The following is a 24,454-nucleotide window of genomic DNA, read 5'->3' on the forward strand; positions in this document are numbered from 1 at the left end:
TTGCCGCCCCAGGCACACACTTGGAGCGCTGGTGCCTGGAGCCGCCGCTGATGAGAAGTCCAAGTGAAATAAAGGAGACTCCCTGGGTGAGTAACTGCTCATCCATGCGAGTTAGTGGTTCACGATCTGGCCCTGTGTGTTTATAAGTAAGACTTTTTTTTGCATCTGGTGGTTTTATTTGCAGTTGTATGAATAGAGAACTCATGTTATAAAAACACCACAGTGTCTTTGTAATGGTTCCGAGTTTAAATCTTTACTGATGTCACAAGTTATACTGTGCTGCCAAATAATTGATTTAGAAAAACACTTCTGATTGCCCTGTACTGATAAGTAGTATGCATGTCATTGTTTAGAATATCTATTTGTCTTTCATGTGTATGAGAAGACACTCCTGGTATATTTACAGTGTATACATAGAAGACATCCCAACTTTCATATCCCATCCCCCACAAACCAGTCTCCCACGTGGCAATGCAGAGCAGCCCAAAGCAATTGTGGTCTAAGGAATGAGAGGCTAGGGCAGGGGTCGGCAACTTTCGGCACGTGGCCCATCAGGGTAATCCACTGGCGAGCCGTGAGACAGTTTGTTTACGTTGACCGTCCACAGGCACGGCCCCCCCGCAGCTCCTATTGGCCATGGTTCTCCTTTCTTACGTGCTTTGATGAGCAGTGAATTAGTAAACAATGTTGTTATTTAAATTATCAGCATTGAGCATCTCAATTAGTATTTCACAGAGGTGATGGGGCTGTTCAGACTTCTGAGCTATTGTTTCAGGCTCTCTGCAGACTTCAACAGGTGTCTCTGGACCAGTTACACATGGGTCACTTGAGTTAACTATTTCAGCAATGGATTTAAGTTTTTTAATCAAAGCTGAGATTCTTAAGAATAAGAAGGCAGCTTGACAGAAATGCTGGTATGCCAGACCCCCATGTACCAACCTAATTTGAGTGTTACTAATGTGGTTAATATCTATTTATGATCACACCACTCATCAGAAAGATTCTAAACCATTTTACATAGAGAAATCACTTCACCTCCCATTGCACTGCAGCTATTTCTGGATGGAAGGTGAGAGCTGTTTAAAACTCCATTTCCATGGGAATCCTTTTATGATGGTGTGAAGGTACTTTCCCCACAGGTGTACTATTCTTTTCACAGTGCAACATCTCATTTAAAATTTGGGGTTGTAAATTTTCAAGGGAGTGTGCTGTGAGGTGTTCATCTTTAATGTGAGTCAGACAATTACGTTTGAACACTTAATTTTTGAGGTAGCATAGATAGAGCACAGGACTAAGAATCAAAACACCTGGGCTCTAATTGATCTCTGACATTGACTCACTCTATGACCTTTGACAAGTCACTTAGATTCTCTGTGCCTCAGTTTTCCCATCTGTCAAATGGGTGTGTGGTTAGGCATAATTGATTAGTGTTTGCAAAGCTGTGTGTGATCCTTGAAGAGAAAATGTTATTATCCAGTGACTATTGTTACTCTATTTGTCTTGTTATGGTGTTCTTTTTGTCTGCTCAGGTTTTTTGGTTGTTTTTTTTTAAAAGGGGAACAAAGTCAGCAGACTTCAAGGCAGAGTTAAATAGCAAATAACAAACTTGTTTGATTATTAGGCCAGTGCCTCAGCTGCTATAAATCAGTGAAGCTCAGAGAGTCACCAATTTACATCCTCTGGAATCTGACCCATGTAGTCTACCTAAAGTAGGCCCAAACCAGAAAATATATGCTTTCATGGTCTTCTCAATCCTAGATCACAGTGGGGAGGACTTCCTGCTCTGTAAACAGGGCTGTCTGTTCCGGCCCAGGAATCTGCCTGCTGTGAAACTGAGATGACGAGGCATAGGAAAGAGAAGTCTCACTTGCAGCCTGTTGGTTTTTGGATTGGCTGCCTGTGTCTGTTCCTAAGGGGGTTGCTGACCTTGGCCATATGTCATTAATCATATTTCTATCTGCTGTCGCTCTCCTGACGCCTCCACACTGTGCTCTGAGCCATGATGGGTGTTAACAGCCCTAAGATGAGAAGCCGACAAATCCAAGTGCCACAACACTGAGGGACTTAGTAGAGAAAAGATGGGTAAGCAATGAAGACAGCCAGAGCTACATATTCTATACAGACTTCAACTGATAATATCCCTAAAAGAGACCTCGGCATTCTTCTGAACCAGTTTAATTGATTTTATCTCTCACATCTGTTCAGGGGACATCCACAGAGCTGGCTGCATTCATCTGCTGTGTCTTAGGGAATGGCTGAGAGGTAATGCAGCAGCGTTATTTGCAAACATGATTTAACAATTACAGCAGATGCAGAGTGGAGGAGGTAAAGAGGCATCTGGAGGCTGTTTGTGTTGATGGTTTTCATCTTTGCCCTTTTCCTGATGGGCTTTTTTGCAGAGGAAGAAAACATTAATTTGATCCAGGAGAGAAACGCACGACATGCCACAAAACAGATGCTGAGCTTCACAATTATAGCAGAACACGATAGCAAAGAGATTTCCCCTTCCTGTTGTACAGCAACTGGGAGTTTGCCCTGTTTTATCTGTTATAAAGAATGGGGTGCTCGTGCATTGCGGTGTGTAGAAACAGGAACTTCAGCAAAGGCCAGATTCTCCCTTTGTTGAAGCTGAATGGCAAAACTCCCATTGGCTTCACTGTTGCCATCCATTGCTCCTGCCACTCACATTTTCTCCCTCCCTCCCTTTCAGTTCTGATTGGTATAAGTTCTGCTATCAGTAGGGGTGCAACCCCACTGATTTCATTGGCGTTCACAGGATTTCATTGGTGTTCACAGGTGTGATGGACAACATACTTTGGCCCATTTTCTGACAGCAAAAGCATTTTGTGATTAGAGGTTGCTCATTTTCCCACTTAAAATCATATCCAAGACTTTAATGTAAATTATAACAAGAACTGATAGCTCATCTAATGGGACAAAGATACTAAGATCTAATTACATTCCAGGGCTTTGTTGTAATGGGACTGATGCCTGGAGAAAGTCAGATCCTCATGTAGTTTAGCGGGAAAAGCAGTGGAAATCAGTGTATCGCCCCTCCAAACTATGTAGGAATGGCTTAGCAAGTACATTAAGTGGTGACAAGTACAAGGGGTTTTGGCTGCACATCAAGATTTGTGCCTGATTCACAATAGGAATGTGAGGAAGCCCAAATGAAGAGACAGAGAGAGAGCCCAGAACAACAGGCAGGTTGTGAACCAGAGGAGAAAATTGCCCAAATTCTAAAATTAAAATCCTACATAGCTTGAAAAGAAACAATCTCAGGCTTCACAGAAATGACGGTAGGGTCTGTTTGACCTTTGGGGTTATCTTTACTCAAGGAAGAACTCACTAATTCTCTAATGAACTAGCAATAAATAGACTTTTCCACCAACATCAGACCTGCTTGTCTTGCCTTAAAAGTCCCTCGTTTTGCCTTATGCAAATATCCAGTGTTTCTTGTGGACAGTGGTATGTTGTGGTGATCAGGTGATTTCAGCATAGGCAGCAGAGTGTTTTTCATTTGTGGCATGCAAGGGACGTTGTCAAAAGCCAACCATTTTAAGCAGAAACATCTAGGCGGAAAAGTAGAATAGGAAAGAAGAGTTTTCAGCTGAAAAGGTAAAACTTTAAGAAGGAATGGGGAGCTGCTGGATGCTGAGCTGTAGCTCTTGAAAATCTGCTATGGCATTTAAGTGCATAACTGGGAGCTGTGCGCTTGTGAAAATCTGGCCAGAAGTGAGGGGAATACAAAAAGCAATGGAACAGGATGTGAAGAGAGAAATATTTTAGGGGACCAGAAATAGCAGCCCCAGGAGTAACAACCTGACCACATTATCTTGGGATAACTCGCAAGGTCTATGAAATCATTTGACTCCTTTGCACAATACACGGATAGAGGCCACCACTTTTCCCTTAATGTTCACTTTGCTCAGGATTTACCCACACAATTCCTATTGACTTGAATGACTCTTCTTAGGCCAAATTCTGCCCTGGTTTACACCATGACTCCAGTAGGATTTGCACGGACTTTGTCTAACTGACTTTAATGAAAGTTGTCTCTAAATCCTGTGCATCCCTTTGAAAACCTAAGATTTTGAGGCTGTATGCTGTGGAATGTGTTTAGTGTGCGTTGATTCTAATTCTAATGTTGATTCTAGTGAGAATAGTAAGACAAGTGAGTTGTTAATTTCACATATCAGCTAGCTCTGTGCCCTCTGAATCATATATGCTGAGTGTACTGATAGGTAAATTGTCAGCCCTACAAAGCCAACATAGTGCTGTGGAATCACATGTAAAGCAGAAAGTACATAGCTGGATTTCCAGAGACCGGGTTGTAACCCTGAATTTGTAGAGCTGGCCTTGGAAAAGTCTTGTTTTGATTTATAAACTGGTCAAACTTTATGTGAAAATAACAGATGAAGGTTTCAAAATGGAAAAACTAGATGTTAGTTTTAGAGGGGAACTTTTCAGACTCCAGTCCCAATCCTAACTGCTTTTTTAGGCTGCCATTATCTGATTATGTAGCCAAAAAAGTATAAACTGGGACAACATCTGCTATCAGTTTTCCCAGAATAAATTTGGAATAACTGCAGTGAAGTCAATTCAGTTAATCCTGATTTACTCCAGGGTATCTCTGAGCAAAATTTGTCCCATTGTTTTTCAAATGAACACTCAGGAACAAAGTCAGCAGAACAGTGGCTGGACAGTACGGTGCAGTTTGCTGTTTTGGAAGCGGTCACTCACTGTAAAAAACTCAGGAAGTAGAAGTCTGTGTAAAAGTTGTAAGAGCCAAGACACAGGTTGAAAATGAAGTCTTTGTCAACTTGTTTCCTTAGCTAACCAAATAGCAGCTTGAGGATGGTGTCCTACAACCTGATTGCATTTTGCCCCCCTTGCATAAATACCAGACAATAAAAGCCCATGTCATGGAATGATTTATTATCTGTCAAAAACGGCTCTAAAGAAGGAGAGTGCACAGCAGCATCTACCTTTATCATTGTCCACTGATGTGGAAAATAATCATCTGGTAACTAAGAAAAGATTAGCTACAAACTCCAACCATTGTAGGCATTCTGAAAGGGAGTCTGGTGATGTGCCACAGGAATACAGGCAACCAATCTGGACTTATTCTCAGTAGACTTGAGTGACAGAGCTATGGGAAGAATGTGCAAATGTCCACAAATTATATTGATTCTCTCTAGGGGCGAACCCCACATCCTGCACCACATCATTGCTGGAGGATACATCAATTTAGGCTTCAAACTTTGCTTGGGTTTGTGTTGCTGCCATCTGTATTTAGCATGTGGCCTGGAAAAACCTTTTGGGTTACATCAGGGGTTCTCAACCTTTTTCCTTCTGAGCCCTCCCCCACCCCCCAACATGCTATAAAAACTCCACGGCCCACCTGTGCCACAACAACTGGTTTTCTGCATATAAAAGCCAGGACTAGCGTTAGGGGGTAGCAAGCAGGACAATTGCCCAGGACCTCACATCACAGAGGGCCCCACAAAGCTAAGTTGCTCAAGCTTTGGCTTCAGCTCCAGGTGACTGGGCTCAGGGCCCCGGGCTTCGGCCCCATGCGGTGGGGCTTCGGCCCCATGCGGTGGGGCTTCGGCTTTCTGCCTTGGGCCCCAGCAAGTCTAATGCCGGCCATGTTTGGTGGACCCCCTGAAACCTGCTTATGGCCCCCCGCAGCGGGCCCCAGGCACTTGGTTGAGAACCACTGGGCTACATTACTTCTGCGGTCCTTAGGGAAAACTCCCATTGAAGTCACTGAGAATTTTGCCTGGGTACATCCCAAGGTTCTAATCTGTCTGCATTTCTTGTCAACCGCAAAACTCCTGAAGTGTAAGGTCAGCAGAATTTTGTCCAATTTGAGATGTTGATGCAGCAAAAGAAAGAATTGTGTGTGCAAGCTTAAATTTGAGTGCTTACTCACAACTTTGATGTTCTATGAATATAGTTGTTTGTATGGAATAGTATGCGAGTTTTTCTCTCTTAAATGACTACTGCATTTAATATTTTCCAGTTGATAACACTTAGCCAAATTCATTCTTGGTATGGAACATAAGCTTTCTTGGGTGAATGCCCACTTCATCAGACGCAAGTGAAGTGGGCATTCACCCACGAAAGCTTATGCTCCAATACTTCTGTTAGTCTTAAAGGTGCCACAGGACCCTCTGTTGCTTTTTACAGATTCAGACTAACATGGCTACCCCTCTGATTCTTGGTATAACTCCAGTGACTAGAATTGAGTTATACGAGGATGAATTTGACCCACTATGTTTACTTGTATTTTGTCTGTGTGATTAAGATGGTTGAATTTAAGGAAATCTGGGTTCAACTAACACATCTTCCCAACACCCATGTGGCCACTCTGAATATCTTATATTTATCACATTTAGCCATTCAAATGGTTACCATGATATTTGTGATAATTTCTCATTCTAAGCATGAGACTGATAAAAGGAGTCCATGGGAAGTTTATCAGGGTGCTCAATGTGGGTAGAGTTGTCAAGTGTCCGGCTTTCGACCGGAGCCCGCACTTCCTCCCGTGCCCCAACCCTCTGCCCCAGCCCTGAGCCCCCTCCCACACTCTGAATGCCCTAGCCCAGAGCCCCCTCCTATACCCCAAACCCCGCACCCCCAGCCAGAGCCCCCTTCTGCATCCTGAACCCCTCATTTCTGGCCCCACCCTGGAGCCCACACCCCCAGCCCAGAGCCCGTACCTCCTCCCATACCCCAATCCCCTGCCTCAGCCTGGAGTCCCCTCCCACACTCCAAACCTTTCAGCCCCACCCCCCTTCCCGGAGCCCCCTCCTGCACCCGAAACCTCTCATCCCAGACCCCGCATGCCAAGCCAGAGCCCTCACCCCCCTCCCGCACCCCAACCCCCTGCCCCAGACCAGTGAAAATGAGCGAGTGAGTAAGAGTGGAGGAGAGCGAGCGACAGAGGGAGGCAAAATGGAGTGAGCGGGGGCAGGGCCTCGGAGAAGGGGTGAGGCAGAGGGCAGGACAAGGGTATTTGGTTTTGTACAATTAGAAAATTGGCAACCCTAACTGTGGGTGGCATCATACTCAATTTAAATCTGATAAACTGAATTGGAAAATGGCCTTTCATTGAAAAAGATTTTTTTGTGAAAAAGTTTCAATTCCATTTTTCAACAAATTTCAAAACAAAAATGCTCAGGAAAAGAGTAATATTGTTTGGTATTTTTGAATATTTAATTTCAAAGTTGTGGGGGAAAGTCCACTTTATATCAAGCTTTTCCTATTTCCTCTTCTGCCCCCCCCCCCTTCCCCTGGTCCCAGAAGAAAGAGAGAGAAATGTTGAAAAGTGATAGAAAGTATCACCTGAAGAACTCTGTGTAGCTTGAAAGCTTGTCTTTTTGACCAACAGATGTTAGTCCAATAAAAGATATTACCTCACCCACCTTGGTTGTCTCTCTAATATTCTGTGACTAACATGTCTACAACAACACTGCAAATAGACATTAGCACTTAAGAACATAAGAACGGCCATACTGGGTCAGACCAAAGGTCCATCTAGCCCAGTATCCTGTCTTCTGACAGTGGCCAATGCCAAGTGCCCCAGAGGGAATGAACCGAACAGGTAGTCAGCAAGTGACCCATTCCTAGCTTCTGGCAAACAGGCTAGGGACACCATCCCTGCCCATCCTGGCTAATAACCATTGATGGACCTATCCTCCATGAATGTATCTAGTTCTTTTTTGAACCCTGTTATAGTCTTGGCCTTCACAACATCCTCTTGTAAAGAGTTCCACAGGTTGACTATGCTAAGGTTGACTTACACTTTTAAAATTAAGACTTTCTCTCCATTTTTTACTTTCTCTCTGTCTTTGAGTGAAAGTAACAGAAAATGAACATTTGGGGTAAAATACTGGCTCCACTGGTGAAATAATGGTAAAACGCCCATCGACATCAATAGGACCAGGATTTCATCCTTTGATTTTTTTACCACAGGAAAAAAAAATTAAAAGTGAGAGTAGATTCCGCTCCCCCCCCCCCCCCCGCATTTCCCCTCCCACACACACACACACTTTCTCTTACTTTTTACCTTTTTATACTGGAAGAAAAAGTGGCAGATAGAAGTAAAAAGGAAAGTACATTTCCTACCCACCCCATTTTGTCTCACTTTTTTTACTTTCCTCCCCTTTTATCCAGTGAAAAAAGGAGGAAAGTTTAAAAAGTAAGAGGTTTGGGCTCTAGTGATCTAACTTACAACCAAGGGTGCTGGAACAATTTATATAGTGGGGGTGCTGAAAGCCATTGAACCAAACTGTAAACTCTGTATATAATGGGAAACACTTCAAGCCAGGGGATGCGGCACCACCCCTAGTTCCAGCACCTACACTTACAACTTTTTCCAGCTTCTCACTTCCCTGACTCTTGCAACCTGGATTGCAAACAACATTCCGTTGAAATCTGCTAGAGTAGTGGTGTGTGACCAGCTACAGCATATAAAAGCTGACATTAACGTTTACAGGGCACAAGATTTTCTGCTGTGAAGGTTATTTCCCTGGCAAAGAATGATTGATGAGAAGGCCATTCTGTCTGGCCTATTGGAAGGGAGACTTATGATGGTGTGGGAATCCTGTTTAATATCACTGAGATCACTATGCAAAAACATCACTGAAGGTGAGCCCTGACAAGGGGCTGATAATAAATGTGGTCCTGGAAGGAACCTTTTCCAGATGAATAAATCTCCACTTACCCTACTGGAAAGGAAAGCATTGATTGAAGTTATCAAGACATATCTGATGGTACCTTGAGTCCTCCTCTGGGAAGAGGACTTTGTGTAGGAAACAGTCTGGGTGTAACAGGGTCAGTGGCTTGCCCATGTGCCCTACTTGAGAGGAATAAAAGGCAGCAGGAAGCTAGAGGGAAGGGTATGATTCAGAGAGGAGCTGAAACTGTCAAGGGAAGGAAGTCTGGCAGTAAGTTGGGAAAGCTTAGGAAACTGCAGCTATCCCTGCAGATGCTGCAGAAAGTGGTAAGAAGGCTCCTGCAGGGCCCTGAGTCAGCGGGGAGAAGGCACTAGCTGAGAACTTGTGGAGGAAGGACAAACTCCAGGCTGGGGATGCTGGGAAGTGGACAGTCAGACCCTCAGGGAGAAGGGGCTGTGCCTAGCTAAAACTGGGATAAAGACTGTGAGAGTTTGTATTCTATTTTCAAAGACTTTGTGTTATTTTGGACTACTGGGGGAGAGAGAATGAACTAGGGTTGAGGCCTGGAGGGCTGATGTGTACCTATATAAATGGGGATTGTTTGAATTACTTTAGAACAGTGAGTTCTTAAGGGGGCCTAGACAGGGCCGGCTCCAGCATCATCTCAGCAAGCAGGTGCTTGGGGCGGCCAAGGGGAAGGGGCGGCACATCGGGCTCTTTGGCGGCAATTTGGCAGTGGGTCCCTCGGGAATTGCCGCCAAAAAGAAAGCGGCGCGGTGAATCCCGGCTTTTTTTTTTTTTTTTGCCGCTTGGGAGCCGGCCCCGGGCCTAGATGAAAGGGAAGTAGAGGCGGGACAGCCAAAGGGGTAACCCTAGCCAGGAGCGCGTGTTGGGGAGGCAGTAGGTGGCCACTGTGCTACAGTGGGCAAAGCTGTCAATCACATGCTCTTAGATATATACACATAGGACTTGATCCTGCACGATTAAAATTAATGGAGGCGATGCTATTGATTTCTATGGGAGCAAGTTCAAGACCATAATTAAGATATGGTCCCTGATTCCCTCCTCTGTTGAGGCTTGTTCCCTCCCTCTCACCACACAAAACACCCTTACTTGCTGTAAAGATTCTAATGGCCCCAGGTCCCTCCCCTGCTGTCCCTCCTCCCCTGCAGCCATGAGGGCAGCGCTCTGGGCTGCGTGCTCCTGCAGGGCAGCGTGGCAGACTCTGGCCAGGTGGTGCAGAGGCCAGACATGTTGCTCTGAGCAGCATGGTAAGGGGACTGGTGCTGGGGGGTTGGATAAGTGCCAGGGGGTTCCAAAAAATGGGGAGCAGGGGGCGGTTGGATGGGGCAGAGGTTCGGGGTCGGGGGGGTCAGTCAGGGGACAGGGAACGGGGTGGGGGGAGGGTTGGATAAGCGTGGGAGTCCCGGTGGGGGGCTGCTGTCAAGGGTCGTGGAGTAGGGGTCGGGGCAGTCAGGAGACAGGGAGCGGGGGAGTTGGATAGGGGGTGGGATCCTGGGGGGCAGTTAGGGGTGGGGGGTCGGTGGTTCTGAGGGGGGCAATCAGGGAGTAGGAGGGGTCAGATAGGGTGTGTCAATGAAAGCGACTGAGTACTCAACACTTTAAAAAAATCAATCGTTGCAGTTATGGCATCAGGAGACACCTTCATTGAAAAAGGGCAACAGTGCATTCAAAGCACAGGTGGACACCTGTGGAACAGGATTACACACATAGGTGCTGGAACTAGGGGTGTGGGAGGTGCTGCAGCACCCCCTGGCTTGAAGTGGTTTCCATTATATAGAGAGTTTACAGTTTGATTCAATGGCTCTCAGCACCCTCAGTATAAAAATTGTTCCAGCCCTCCTGATTACATGGCAATAATCATGCCTGAAATCCAAAGGACTTTTTAGATGGTGTTGAGAATTCTGAGTAGCGAGGTGGTGTTAGGCAGTGAGAGCTGGGAGATATGGAGCGTGTTGTTGGAGCTGTGGAACTGTGGATTATTATTTGTATGAAACAGTAGCAGAACCGAGTCGCTTTATATACATCGCATAGTTTACAGTCTAAATCGAGAAAGTAGACAGGCAGGAGAAAGGAAGTAGTATTCCTATTTTCATGAAATCAGATTTTTAAAGCCAGAAGAGACCACTAAAACAACAAGGAGTCTGGTCGCACCTTGAAGACTAAATAAATAAATCTGTTAGTCTTTACGGTGCCACCGGACTCCTTGTTGTTTTTGTGGATACAGACTAACACGGCTACCCCCTTATAAGAGACCACTGTGATTGTCTGGTCTGACTTCTTGCCTAACACAGGCCATAGGATTTCCCTGTGTTAATTCCTGCTTCAGGTCCAATATCTTGGCATGAACTAGAGCACCTCATTTTACAGATAAAGAAGTGTAATACAGAGAGAAAGCGACTGGCCCAAGGGCACACAGGAAGTCTGTAGCAGAGCCAGAAATTGAACCCAAGGCTCCTAAGTCCAATTCCGGTGCCTGAAACACAAGACTATTCTTGAAGGGTACAAGACATGTGGTGGGACTAGACATTGGGGAAGTTGTTTTGGTGTCTTTTTTCCAAATGTAAGAGTAGATTGACGGTCAGTGTCTTCTTTTTTTTTTTTTTTAATCTTTTATTTTAGTTACTCCTTTGCTTCCTCTATATTGTAAATATTTTATTTGCAGTTTTACATGCAGTGAAGGAAACAGGCAGGCCAAGACTGACCTACCTTGGCAAATCGGTGTGCAGGCTGAGGCCTGGCTGCAGTAGCCAGAAATGCTGCATCAGAGGACAGAGGTGCATTGGCAGAGTAGCGTTGGGGAAGGTTTTGTAGCCTGGGCCTGTATTGCCCCTTACTCAACGCCAATCTCACCTGTCCCTCACTTTCAGAAACACCAACATTCGCACACAAACATTTTAAAAGCAAGAATAAAATATTTAAAAAATAAAAAGCAGAGTTTAGACAGCTAACTGCTGACCTCATAGGTTCCAGCTGTTGCAAGAGACCAATGTAATTAGACTGCCTGTTAGCTACAGCTATGTTGTTGCTTTTTCCTGAGGCAGAATTTAGTCAGAAGGAATCTAGGTGACCTTACACAGTTGAACTGGAAAATGTGCTGCTGAATCAATCGCCATCACTGGCACAATTGAGAGGAATTCAGTTACAAACAGCACTGGCACAGCTGAGAGGAATTCAGTTATGAACAGCATTGCAATCCTTCTCATTACTTAGGTAGGATACAGGAAGCCTATAATAAGAACCTAGATGTGGCTCAAGCAAGAAGAAACAAAGATTCTTGCTCTGTGACCAGACCGTCTCACGAGAGGCCTCTTCCTCTGCTCCATGGGAAGAAAACTCTCATCCACTCCAGCTATCTCTATCCAGCTATCAGATAATAGGCTAAAAATCCTAAACCACTTTCTGTTGTCTCTGTTTATGAGAGGAAATACACATCCCCACACCCCAAATGTCCTACGGGCTTCATGTTTTGAAAGAAAGACAGAAAAACAATTTTCCCCCCTTGGGGTAATTGAACCTATAACAGCTGCCACACAACACCTGTCTAATCTTCACTCCCACAGCAGTTCTTCAGTAGCAGGCTTGTGGAGGTGAGTCAGTATTTAGTGAATTAGCCTTTCACCTCTTGAGACTTGGATTCAGACTCTGCTTGAGGGCACATGAGGTTTTTATTAATACTGCTCTCAGCCATTCATAACACCACAGCACATTTATCCTCTCTGCTTAAGAGAGGACTGGAATAGGAGGTGGTTTTCCAGGTCTTAACTGAGATGCATCAGTAAAGTTTTGTGGGGGGCCCAGGACTAGACTAGCATGGGTCATTGCAGATCAGTTTTGAGCTGTGTTCACAGTTGTGTTATGTCCCCTCGACTGGAGTAATAATGAAAGTCAAGGTCAGAATTGAAAGGCATTGGCAGAGTTGCATGGGGTACTCCAGATCAGAGCATTAAAAGACTTTGGAGGACCCAGGAATGGAAGAGCAGGGGATATTTAAGGTCAGGAATGAGTTGCTTTCACACAGCTGGGTGAGAGAAGCTTGCATAACACCCAACCACACTAAGCTTAGCTCAAGCTGGTGTTATCAGTCCCTCAGTTTTGGGAATGCTGAAAGTATTCACAAACTAAAAATTACTCTTTCAAGCCCACTAAAGCAAATGCCTATTTTTTTGGCTTGGAGTAATTGACCTATTTTCAGTGTCTTATTGCCGAGGTACAAGAGCTTTAATTATACACTTTACAAGCTAGCTTTAAGGGAAAAGCCCTTTAACTTGAAATCCTTGTTTACACTCCTGGTTCCAAGCTGTAACACAGCCTGCTCTGCTAGCATGTCTCATTCTTCTGACTCATAAGATATTATAATAGTGTCTCGTATCAGACTAGTCATTATGTTAGCAGAAATGTCTGAAACAACACCTCATGCACAGCAGTGTTCAAAATTACAAACATAGTATTTCCTAGATATAGCAGAAATGTAAGATAATGGCCAGTATCTGAAAACAGGGGAAGATGTTTATTCCCATTTCAAGCTGGGAGAAGTGATTGCCAGCTCAGATCAGGGAGCTGAATAAAATTGGTTAAATATGATGCATTAATACAACTGCAAGGGCCTGCACCAGCTCAGCGGTGACCTACAATTAATGAGCATATTGATCAGTAAATTGGGTTGATTGCCACTGGGAAAGCACCACCCAAGAGGCTTAGCCAAAGATTCCACACCAATACTGACACTAAAAAATGTCTGTACTCACATCCGAACATGGCAATCGCTGCCTGTAAAACAGGCCCCCTCAGACTAAGGAAGCCTCACTGCTCACTCTGCTGTTATATGTCACTTTGCTGTGTGGAACACTAGGAGCAAGGTATCTGTAGCCTGAGATACTGCAGGGGAGAGTACTCAGCAACAGCTGATCCGTTCCACTAACCTCCCCCACAAGGGTCCCAACCTCTGCCCAGCTACCTTCAACCCTCTGAATGTGCCCCAGCCCAGCTTCTCCTTCTCAGCTGCCAGTTCCCTCTTTCTCTTCTTGACGTGTATCAACACCTGACCAGCCTCCCAAAGGCTATTCTTAATTATTATATTTATATTATTGTAGTTCCTAGGTGCTCCAGTCATGGACCAGGACCCTGTTGTGCTAGGTGCTGTGCAAACAAAAAACAAAGTTATTCCTTGCCCAGAAATCTTTTTCCTCTCTACTGGACACAATCTGCAATCAGACCTGCCTTCTAGCTGTTGTCACCTGTTTGCTATAAAATCCCTTGTGTAATCAGCTTCCCAGCTACAGTAACTTTCATGGCTCCCCAGGAAAGACTTCCAGATGGACCTGAATCCCAACTACTGGAAGTCACACACTCCCCCTGAACATGATTTCAGACCCCTCTTACCTCCCAGTTGTTGGTTCATTCCCTCTCCTCCCAACATATACTCCCACCTGGTCTGCCTTCTAGCTACCAAAGCTTGCCCACTAACCACAGACATGTATGCTCACCTTCTCCAACTCCCAACCTTCAGACCACTCACTCAGTCTCCAGGTATTGCTCACTTGGAAATGATGGGTGGGAGGAATGTCACAAAATTGCTTGGACTCAGTTCCTTTGAAAGCGTAGAAATATAGGTGGCCTGCAGCAGTCCCTGGAAATTTTCCAGTGGCCTGAACATGGCAAATTGGAATGGCCTCCTACTGCTTGTTTCTCATAGGCCATGCAGGAGGGACATATTCATACAGCTTTGAACTGAAACAACAAAGACACTTGCTGATGTGGAGACCATCTTCAGAGTTACTGATTTGCTGCCCAGTTCTGCAGCTGTTATATGTGCAGAGCAGCTGCAGAACTGATCCCTCATACCAGGCTTTGCCACAGTTTAAAAGGACACCATCAACTTGAAAAAACATTTGTGCCTGAAACTTGTGTGCCTATTACTGTGATAAGTAACACCTAGATTCCTGGAACTTCAAGAATTGCTAAACCAGAGGGGAAATGATAGTCTCTATTTTTCTGTTTGTTTATTATGTGCAATTGACAGCCCTTCTTCTATGGTCAGTTTTACTGGTGTGTTGATGGTCAGTTGCACTTCCTGTGTCACTAGCACAATATCCACTGCTCAAGGGACAGCTCATATGCTGCCATTTCCCAGGCCCTACCAGGGCATGTTTGCCAGTTACAAAGCAGTAGAGCTGCTGCTATTTCCAAATTAATGGCTAGGGGGGTTTCTCCTTTACCCAGAACCTCTGCATGGAGCCAGGGTGGATGGGGAGTTCCCCTCTGCACTCCTCAAACCACTGCCTGGGGCAGGCTTCAGTACATTGGGCGTTGTTGCTCTTGGGCTCACCTCCCTTGCTGAAAAGACGCTTAGAAGCATCAACAGGGATGTAGGAAAATTCTTAGAACTATTTGGAAATAATCTTTTAAAGTCAGGAAATAGTGTTTAAATAGCGCAAGACCCAACTCAAAATGTTTTAATTTAACTAGAACTCAGCATTACAGCTAGAAGGAGTTTCCCAAGAGAAGCAGACAGACTCAGGATGCTTAGGATGCAAAATGCATCCCAACCTGTCTCGTAAATGGTTGTACTTTTGCCCTTAGTTGTTCCCAGCCAGGAAAACAATACAAGCCATTTACCAGAAAAGCAAAGAGGCCAGTATAGAATCTGTTTTGCAAAGGTTGGTTTGATGTCATACAGCGGGATCCACACTGGGAGGAGGCATGTCTTCAGTTACCTGTTCTTGTAGCAAACTCTCCTAGCTTATGACCTGACCAGTCTGTTCCTGCATTCCTTCTTGAGCCCCAAGAGGCTAAGTGTGCTGCTTCTATAGCCCTTCCAACTTCAGTTAGCCTGAGGAGTGATGAGCAAGCTAGTGATTTGAACTTGGATGCCACTTGGCAGTACAGCTAGCTGCCACTGGAGAATGCTTGGTTTGCCTTTTCTAGCACAGGAATGAGCCATTTTCTTTAACATATGTTTCAGAGTGAGATTCCTGCATACTGTGCTTATAAGAAATCCAAAATATTACAGCTGTGTCAGTTATTTAAAAGAAAACCTGAACGCTATGTGCAGGGAAGTGTTAATGCACTCCTGGGAATAGATGTACATGTTCTTTCTTGGGAGTGGAAAACAGAACGCATTTGAGACTTGAAAAGGTCATCTCACTTTGAAAGGGGCGTAGATTTGATTTTGTCTATTATGTGGTCTTCTGCATAATGCTTGTTCCATTCACCAGCTATAATGAACCGATATTTATGGAACACAATGTCTCTCTGTTGGGATGATTTTAAAAATAACAAATGGCAGATGTTTGGAACAGCTGAGGGGTTTGAAATGTCAGACTAGATCCCAGGGAGATGGACTAACAGGAAGACAATTCAGCTATAGGTATGTGATAAACTGGATGGGTATATGGCAAATATATCAATCACATACTTGTGCAATTTGGTCTATCTTGATTTATCACATGTTAAGTATCAGGGAGTAGCCGTGTTAGTCTGTATCCACAAAAACAATGTGGAGTCTGGTGGCACCTTAAAGGCTAACAGATTTATTTGGGCATAAGCTTTCATGGGTAAAAAGCCCACTTCTTCAGATGCATCTTTATCTTCAGATGCATGATTTATCACATGGTTATTATTTCCATGTATGTGGTGTATATACATTTATCACATGACTATGTCACCTCAACATATGTGGGGTGAGTTTGTGAGTGTGAGTATATGTATATAATCGATTTATTGCCATGTCCACTCTGAAAAACCACATAATACTTCCTAGCTCAGCTCCATTCCACTGTCTTCTGCCTTCACGTGTCAATCTTCTGTCATGCAACCCAGTGTGCTAGCTATCCTCATCTTTTCATCGTAGGAAGCTCTGTTGCTATATGCTGCTTCTCCATCTCTGTATCTTTTTTGCTTACTTTGGGCTGATTCTTATTTATGTTAAGGCCCCTTTACACCACTCTACTTACACTGTAGTGGTGTAAAGTTGCCTTAAAATGAGTGCAAATGACAACCACTTTAAAGTCCTTTAACATTACCACAGTGGTCTAAAGGGGCCTTGTCATAAATGAGAACCAGGCACTCTCTTTCTAATTGATGTCCTCAGACATATTTTTACATAACCTAAGTTGGCCTCTTGGAAATCAGCTCTCGGTACTAATTGGACAGGCATTGGCCTTCTGGCGCTCAACTAGTAGTTTCCAAGGATTTTACAGTCCTTCAGGGACCTTTTGTGATAAACTCATTGATGTACCATCTGTCCTCCTCATATACCTCTTCTGCTTCTCACTTAGCTTCTCAGGTGAACAGCAAATCACGTGTCCCTTTTCCTTAACTCCAGAGGCCATTCAGGTAGGTTCCTCATTTAAGAAACAGGGCCACTTTTTTTTCCACTGTTCCCTGGTCATCTTTCATTGTGAACACTCACTAATTCAAAAACAGTTTCTCTTTTGGAAAGGACAAGTGCTCTCTGCAGCAGCTAAAAGTCTACTGATAAGTGATAAAAGAATTCTCAAAGGGGGTGGAGGGAGGAACAGACGGAAGAATGCATTTAATTCAGATCCTGTCATGAAAAGAAGTGTCTCTGGGGAGCATGTGCTTAGTGAGTAAAAGAAGTGTCAATACCCCACATTAAAAACAATTAATTACCAGCACTGGTGTTTTGTTTTATTTTCCTTCCCCTACTATGGAGCTTAAATTCCATCTCAGCACTGAACTTTTTGATAGAGTTAAAGTTGGAGATTATCTACAGGAGTCTGCTCTGCTTAACTGAACCAAACCTCCGTTCTAAAATGTACATTATTTTTATCCCATTGCAGGCCAATAAATCATTGGTCACATGACCATACGATTGATGTTTGGTCACGTAGTCATAAGACACTTGCTCAATTAACTTGTCTTCTCCTGGAGGGGCTCCACTAATACTGTTACCACTTTTCACCTAAGCAGTTAGTCAAAGTTTGGGCCTCTGTGGGTTATTCCAGTTGGGACGAGACATTGATGATGGAGTCTGGTATTTATGATGCAATCCTGTTTATTCACAAAGCCCTGTTTCTCCAAACACAGGAGGAACCTTAAAATAGCACATAGCTGCCTTGATCACAGCAGCAATCTCTTTCAGCCAGCTTGTTCAGGCTTTCTTTCTGCTTCTCTCTGTGGTCTTTCAGCTTGAGCTGTGTCCCTCTCTCTCACGCCCACCCACATACCCTTACCCAGAGACAATACCCTGTGGAACCCTCTGCCCAAAAAGTCCAAATTACTATGCAGGCTCGGATGCCCCCTTTTTCTTAGGTGGCACTGCTTAGCTGTTTCGCCCATCTATTTTAAATGAGGAGTGGAGGTCACATTTGCAGTGTTGTAGCCGTGTTAGTCCCAGGATATTAGACAAACAAGGTGGGTGAAGTGAGAGACACAAGCTTTCAAGCTACACAGAGCTCTTCAGGTTTGGGAAAGGTACTAAGTGTCACAGCTAACTACAAGGTGGAACAGATTGTTTAGCATCAGTATTTAGCACATATTCTAACGGACCATTCAAGGTGAAGAGGCACTCCTGTAGTGACAGGACTAAAAAGGGGGTTAGTGGGTTACAGCTTGTTTTAACAAGCCATAAATCCAGTATCTTTAGTAAGGCCATGGTTTTTAGTGTCTAGCAAAGTTATGAATTTAAGTTCCCAGGCTCATCTTTTGAAAGAGTCGTGCAGGTTTCTTTTGAGGATGAGGACTGATAGGTCAGATATAGAGTGAAAAGTGTTCACTCACAGGTGCTATGATGATTTTTATCACTTTCCTGTGTGAGTTCATTCGAGAGTATAGTGATTGTCTGATTTCACCCACATAGTTGTTACTGAGGCATTTAGTGCACTGAATGAGGTAGACCACATGTTGTGATAGGCATGGTAGGGTCCATGGGTCTTGAAAGGGGCATTGTGAGGGGTTTCAGAGTAGCAGCCGTCTGTATCCGCAACTCCCACCTGTTCATGCTCTCTGTATGTGTGTATATATATCTCCTTAATATATGTTTCACTCTATATGCATCCGAAGAAGTGGGCTGTAGTCCATGAAAGCTTATGCTCTAATAAATTTGTTAGTCTCTAAGGTGCCACAAGTACTTCTGTTCTTATTGTGAGGGGTGTTGATCATTGTAGCAGTTGAGGCCAGAATAGATTAGATAAGGTTTAACCCAATCCACAACAATACAGTATCACTTTGCAGGATAGAAACCCCCAAAGAGCTTCCCATTTCATAGCCAGTTTTTTCCTGCCAGCCATCTGAGATGACAAGAGGGGCTCTCCTATACACAAGCATTTACCCCCATGCACCCAGTAATTTACCTTTTGCATGCTCCTTGTATAACCCACGCACCTTCTGGGTGTGGTGTTCTGTCCCATCTAGTAGCACCGAGACCACTTAGAGAGAGATTAATGAGTCTGCTCTACAGCCTTAGCTAAGAGCCACATGGCTTTTAGCTCATGCATTTAGTTCCAGAGGTCCCGGGGTTTGTCAGTGTTACACTTGCATATAAGAATATACTCATTGATTGTTCCCAGGACTTTGTCAATCCTGAGAAATGCATGCAGCAGAATGAAAGCTGTATCTCATTTAAATTAATTGATAAAATGAATGAGTACGGCATTTCCACAAACAAAGGCGATGAAAGGAGGAAGCTAGGCAGTGTTCATGTATTAAACTGAGGACTCTCCACAGAAAAAAGATGACTTGTTTGATATTCTGACAGTTGCCCATAAACTCATTCATGAATGAATGGGCAGGAGAGGCACTGTAGGAAATGGGGTTCTTTTTGGAGATGGAGTCATTCACTCAATGCTAACTCAGTTTAAGGAGGCAGCTTGGAAACTGAAGACTGCAATTTGTTTTTGTTGTGGCTGATGGAAAAACAAATCTTAAGTTCCAGCTGGAGAATTCACAGAACTTCTTTGCTCGACAGAGTTGTTTTGTGATCTTGCTGAGTCCCACCTGGAACACATTAGCGGCAATAATAATGATAATACTTAGCTCTTATTACGATGTTTTTCATCCATAGATCTCAAAGAGCTTGACAAAAGTGAGTAGAGAATTACTATCCCTGTGTTAGAGAAGGAAAAACAGAAGCATAGAGAGGTTTTACCAAGATGACACAGCGAGCCCATGGCAGAACAAAGATGAGATCCAGGTCCATCTGGTTTCAAATCCATTGCCCTGTCTGTTGGACCACACTGCTTCAGCTCAAGTGTCCCATTACCTTTAGCAGTGATCAGCAGTGACAAGGGAAGGGGAAACGTGGTGAAAAATAGGAGTTGGAAAATAAGTCAAAATAGCCCTTCATCATGCTGGTGGACAGAATATTACCAATAATCATATTGCAACTTCACAGGACCTTTCTCCTAGAGGGATCCCTATCATCATCTCAATGAAAGATTAGGCTCTGCTTCTTCCTAAAATACATCTCCTACTCTCATGGCTTAATGGCCACAAGCAGGGCTCATTTAGAAAGTGACGAGCAAAAGGTTGGTTGAGAAGAGTTCCTTCTGCTGTGCATCACCATAGTTCAACAGCATAGAATCATACAATCAGAGAAGAGGTTTGGAAGAGACCTTAGGAGGTCATCTAGTCCAACACCCTGCTCAAAGCAGGACCAACCCCAACTAAATCATCCCAGACAGGACTTTGTCAAGCCAGGCCTTAAAAACCTTTAAGGGTGGAGATCCCACCACCTCCCTAGGTAACCCATTCCAGTGCTTCACCATCCTCCTAGTGAAATAGTTTTTCCTACTGTCCAACCTAGACCTCCCCCACTACAACTTGAGACCATTGCTCCTTGTTCTATCATCTGCCACCACTGAGAACAGCCTAGCTCCATCCTCTTTGGAACCCCCTTTCAGGTAGTTGAAGGCTGCTATCAAATCCCCCCTCACTCTTCTCTTCTGCAGACTAAATAAACCCAGTTCCCTCAGCCTCTCCTTATAAGTCATATGCCCCAGCCCCCTAATTATTTTTGTTGCCCTCCGCTGGACTCTCTCCAATTTGTCCACATCCTTTCTGTTGTGGAGGGCCCAAAACTGGACGCAATACTCCAGATGTGGCCTCACCAGTGCCGAATAGAGGGGAATAATCACTTCCCTCGATCTGCTAGCAATGCTCCTACAATGCAGCCCAATATGCCGTTAGCCTTCTTGGCAACAAGGGCACACTGTTGACTCGTATCCAGCTTCTCGTCCACTGTAATCCTGAAGTCCTTTTCTGCAGAATTGCCACTTAGCCAGTTGGTCCCCAGCCTGTAGCAATGCATGAGATTCTTCTGTCCTAAGTGTAGGACTCTGCACTTGTCCTTGTTGAACCCCATCAGTTTTCTTTTGGCCCAATCCTCCAATTTGTTTATGTCCCTCTGGACTCTATCCCTACCCTCCAGCATATCTACCTCTCCCCCAAGCTTAGTGTCATCCGCTAACTTGCTGAGGGTGCAATCCATCCCATCATCCAGATCATTAATGAAGATGATGAATAAAACCAGCCCCGGGACTAACCCCTGGGGCACTCTGCTTCATATCGGCTGCCAACTGGACATCAAGCCATTGATCACTACCCGTTGAGCCTGACGATCTAGCCAGCTTTCTGTCCACCTTATAGTCCATTCATCCAGTCCATACTGCTTTAACTTGCTGACAAGAATACTGTGGGAGACCGTATCATAAACTTTGCTGAAGTCAAGGTATATCATGTCCACCGCTTTTCCCATATCCACAGAACCAGTTATCTCATCATAGAAGGCAATCAGTTTGGTCAGGTATGAATTGCCCTTGGTGAATCCATGTTGACTGTTCCTGATCACCTTCCTCTCCTCCAAGTGCTTCAAAATGAATTGCTTGAGGACCTGCTCCATGATTTTTCTGGGGATTGAGGTGAGACTGACCAGTCTGTAGTTCCCCAGATTCTCCTTCTTCTCTTTTTTAAAGATGGGCACCAGATTTGCTTTTTTCTAATCGTCCAGGACCTCCCCGATCACCACAAGTTTTCAAAGTTAATGGCCAATGGTTCTGCAATCACATCAATCAACTCACTCAGCACCCTCGGATGCATTGCATCCGGCCCTATGGACTTACGCATGTCCAGCTTTTCTAAATAGCTTCCAATGGTTAATTACCTTCACTGTTCAAAATGTGCACTTTATTTCAAGTCTAAAGTCTGGGTGCCATTAACAAGTTTTGCATCTCTGTGAATAGGGTTAGATAAGAATGCCCCCCACCCCTCCATATTTGTTGTGGTTCGTTTCATACCCTGTCCCAGTCTGTGTGTGCCTCTGCCTCCTTCGTTTCGGTGTTGAAAAGTAAGTCCCTCCCACTGCAGCAAGGCTGGCGCTCGGTTCATCTTTGGCGACTAGTGTTTCTGAGTAACGGGGAGTCAGCTGACTGTTTAATAGGCACTGGCTCGGCGTTGGACTACTGTGCATTTGAACCCCGCTGTAGACTTGCTCTCTTCAATAATGTAGATATCTGAATGATACAGTAATTAGCTCTTCTGCAGCACCTTCCGTTCTGAGGAGCTAAAAATGTTTTACAAACATGAACATATTAAGCTTTGCACCATGGCTGTGGGGAACGTGAGTACAGTAACTCTTCACTTAACGTTGTAGTTATATTCCTGAAAAATGCAACTTTAAGTGAAACAACGTTAAACGAATCCAATTATCCCATAAGATTGAATGTAAATGCGGGGGTTAGGTTCCAAGGAAAAATTTTGGGGGCAGACAAAAGGCATTATACTGTATACTGTACAGCACTGTATTGTACTGTGGTTGGGACGTGCCCCTGGCTTACCCCACACGTGCACAGCCCGCTGCAGGCAAGGACACTAGGAAGCACTTTTGCAGCAGCAGCGGCAGTTTCCCCGGAGAACAGGCTCGGATTTTTTCTGGAATGCTCCAGGCCCACCTCTTCCCACCCCCACTCCTCCTCCTGTCCAGAGCACCCCCACAAAGTCCTAAGACCCGCCTCACAGCTGTTTGGCGGGACTTAGGACTTTCTGGGAGGGAGCGAGGGAGGGAGGAAGGGGGAGGAGCGGAGACGCAGGGCTTCCCTGCTCCTGCCCCTCCCTCTCAGAAAGTCCTAAGCGCGAAGTGCTGGGAGGGAGGGGGAGGAGCAGGGAAGCCCCGCGTCTCCACTCCTCCTCCTCTCTCCCAGAAAATCCTAAGCGCCGCTAAACAACTATTTGGAAGTGGGGGAAGCGATGGGAGGGAAGGGGAGGAGGCAGAGAAGCGGAACTTGTGCAATGCTCCCTTGTAAAGTCGCTGCTCTTCCACAGAATCTTACAAGCAGGCAGCCAAACGACGTTATAAGGGAGCATTGCACAACTTTAAACGAGCATGTTCCCTAATTGAGCAGGGATGTAACATTGAAACAATGTTAAGTGGGACAACGTTAAATGAGGAGTTACTGTATGATTCTCCCCTTTATCTTGATGGGGGAGATGAGGCACAGAAAGGTTAAAGTGATTTGCCTAGGGATGCTGTAGCAGAGCTGGGGTTATGAGCCCCGTTCTCCTGTCTGTCCTGCACGTTAACCTCTAGGCCGTGGTTCCTCTGGCATACGCATAGAGATTTATCGCATTTATTGCTGTGAACATCTTCCACCTATGTTGTGTTTTACAACTAAAAATTGCATTAATGTAGCCACGCCCGAGTGCATGACAATGTGCTATGCCAGGAGTGGCCAAGCTTACTGACCCTACGAGCTGCATACAATAATCTTCAGAAGTTCCAGAGCTGCAAAACACGCACAACCTGCCCCGCGGGACAGTGCCTGCAGGGGTGTGGGCCTGATGCCCCTGCACTGAGCTAAAGCCCTTAGACTCCCCTCCCTGCAGGACAAAAGCCCCTCGTCCCACCACCCCGCCATAGGGCAGAAGCCCCGAGCTCCCCCCTTCCCAGTCCTGTAGGCGGAGAATGGTGGAGGGGTAGGTGGGGGGCTCCAGGAGCCGCCCTTTAACTGTAAAAGAGTGCAAGCCACAGTTTGACTACGTCTTTACTATGCTGATCCTTGGCTGTAATTTGAGCCTTTGTGGCCATTGCAGTGCAGCCCTCAGCGCACTCTAATTAGCTTGTCTCTCACCAACAGAAGTTGGTCCAATAAAGAATATTACCTCGCCCACCTGGTCTACTCGAATTTAGGACAGGCAGACCCGCCTGCAGAGAGCAGAAGCAAGATTAGTGGAGGATCTGGCCACTTGTGTGTAATAAACAGTGGATCGGTGTTTTATAATGCCATACAAACCCACACACCAGAACGTCAGTGGGCGGATGCTCAATGTAACTTCAGGTGGAAAGCAGGAGACATAGTGTGGGAAAAAGACTCATCACTCTTATTTCAGTCTGGGCATGACTCTGTTGTTCAGCTCCTCTGGGCCTGCTTGGTAGATGTTTTTAATCTCTGGAAATCGGCATAAAACAGAGAATTGCATTCACAGCAGTCCACCAAGAGCTTTCAAGTACCATTGCCAACCCAGCGGAGGAAATCAAACAAATGTGTATTCAAACATGGGCTAGTCCAAATCCTGGCCCCATTGCCCACAATGCAGCCATATAACTTGGGGACAAATTGTGATTGCCTTATTTATGCAACAAGTCCCATTGACTTCAATGGGACTACTCCCAGGAGCAAGGCAATCACAGTTTGGAGCACAGATAGCTAGATTAGTCGCTCTTCGGGAATGTTGCCATTAACGTCAGTGGGACAAGGATTTGGCCCACAACTTTAACTCAATGGTTTGAT

At 44.9% G+C, this 24,454-nt stretch overlaps 1 protein-coding gene across 35 annotated transcripts in view; it reads left to right on the forward strand.

The window, feature by feature from the left end:
- Window positions 1-24,454, forward strand: part of CACNA1C (calcium voltage-gated channel subunit alpha1 C) — a 723,794-nt gene that overhangs the window by 542,353 nt on the left and 156,987 nt on the right. The gene's annotated exons all lie outside the window — the stretch shown is intronic.

This window comes from Chrysemys picta, chromosome 1, assembly GCF_011386835.1.
Source record: "Chrysemys picta bellii isolate R12L10 chromosome 1, ASM1138683v2, whole genome shotgun sequence".
NCBI lineage: Eukaryota > Metazoa > Chordata > Testudines > Emydidae > Chrysemys > Chrysemys picta.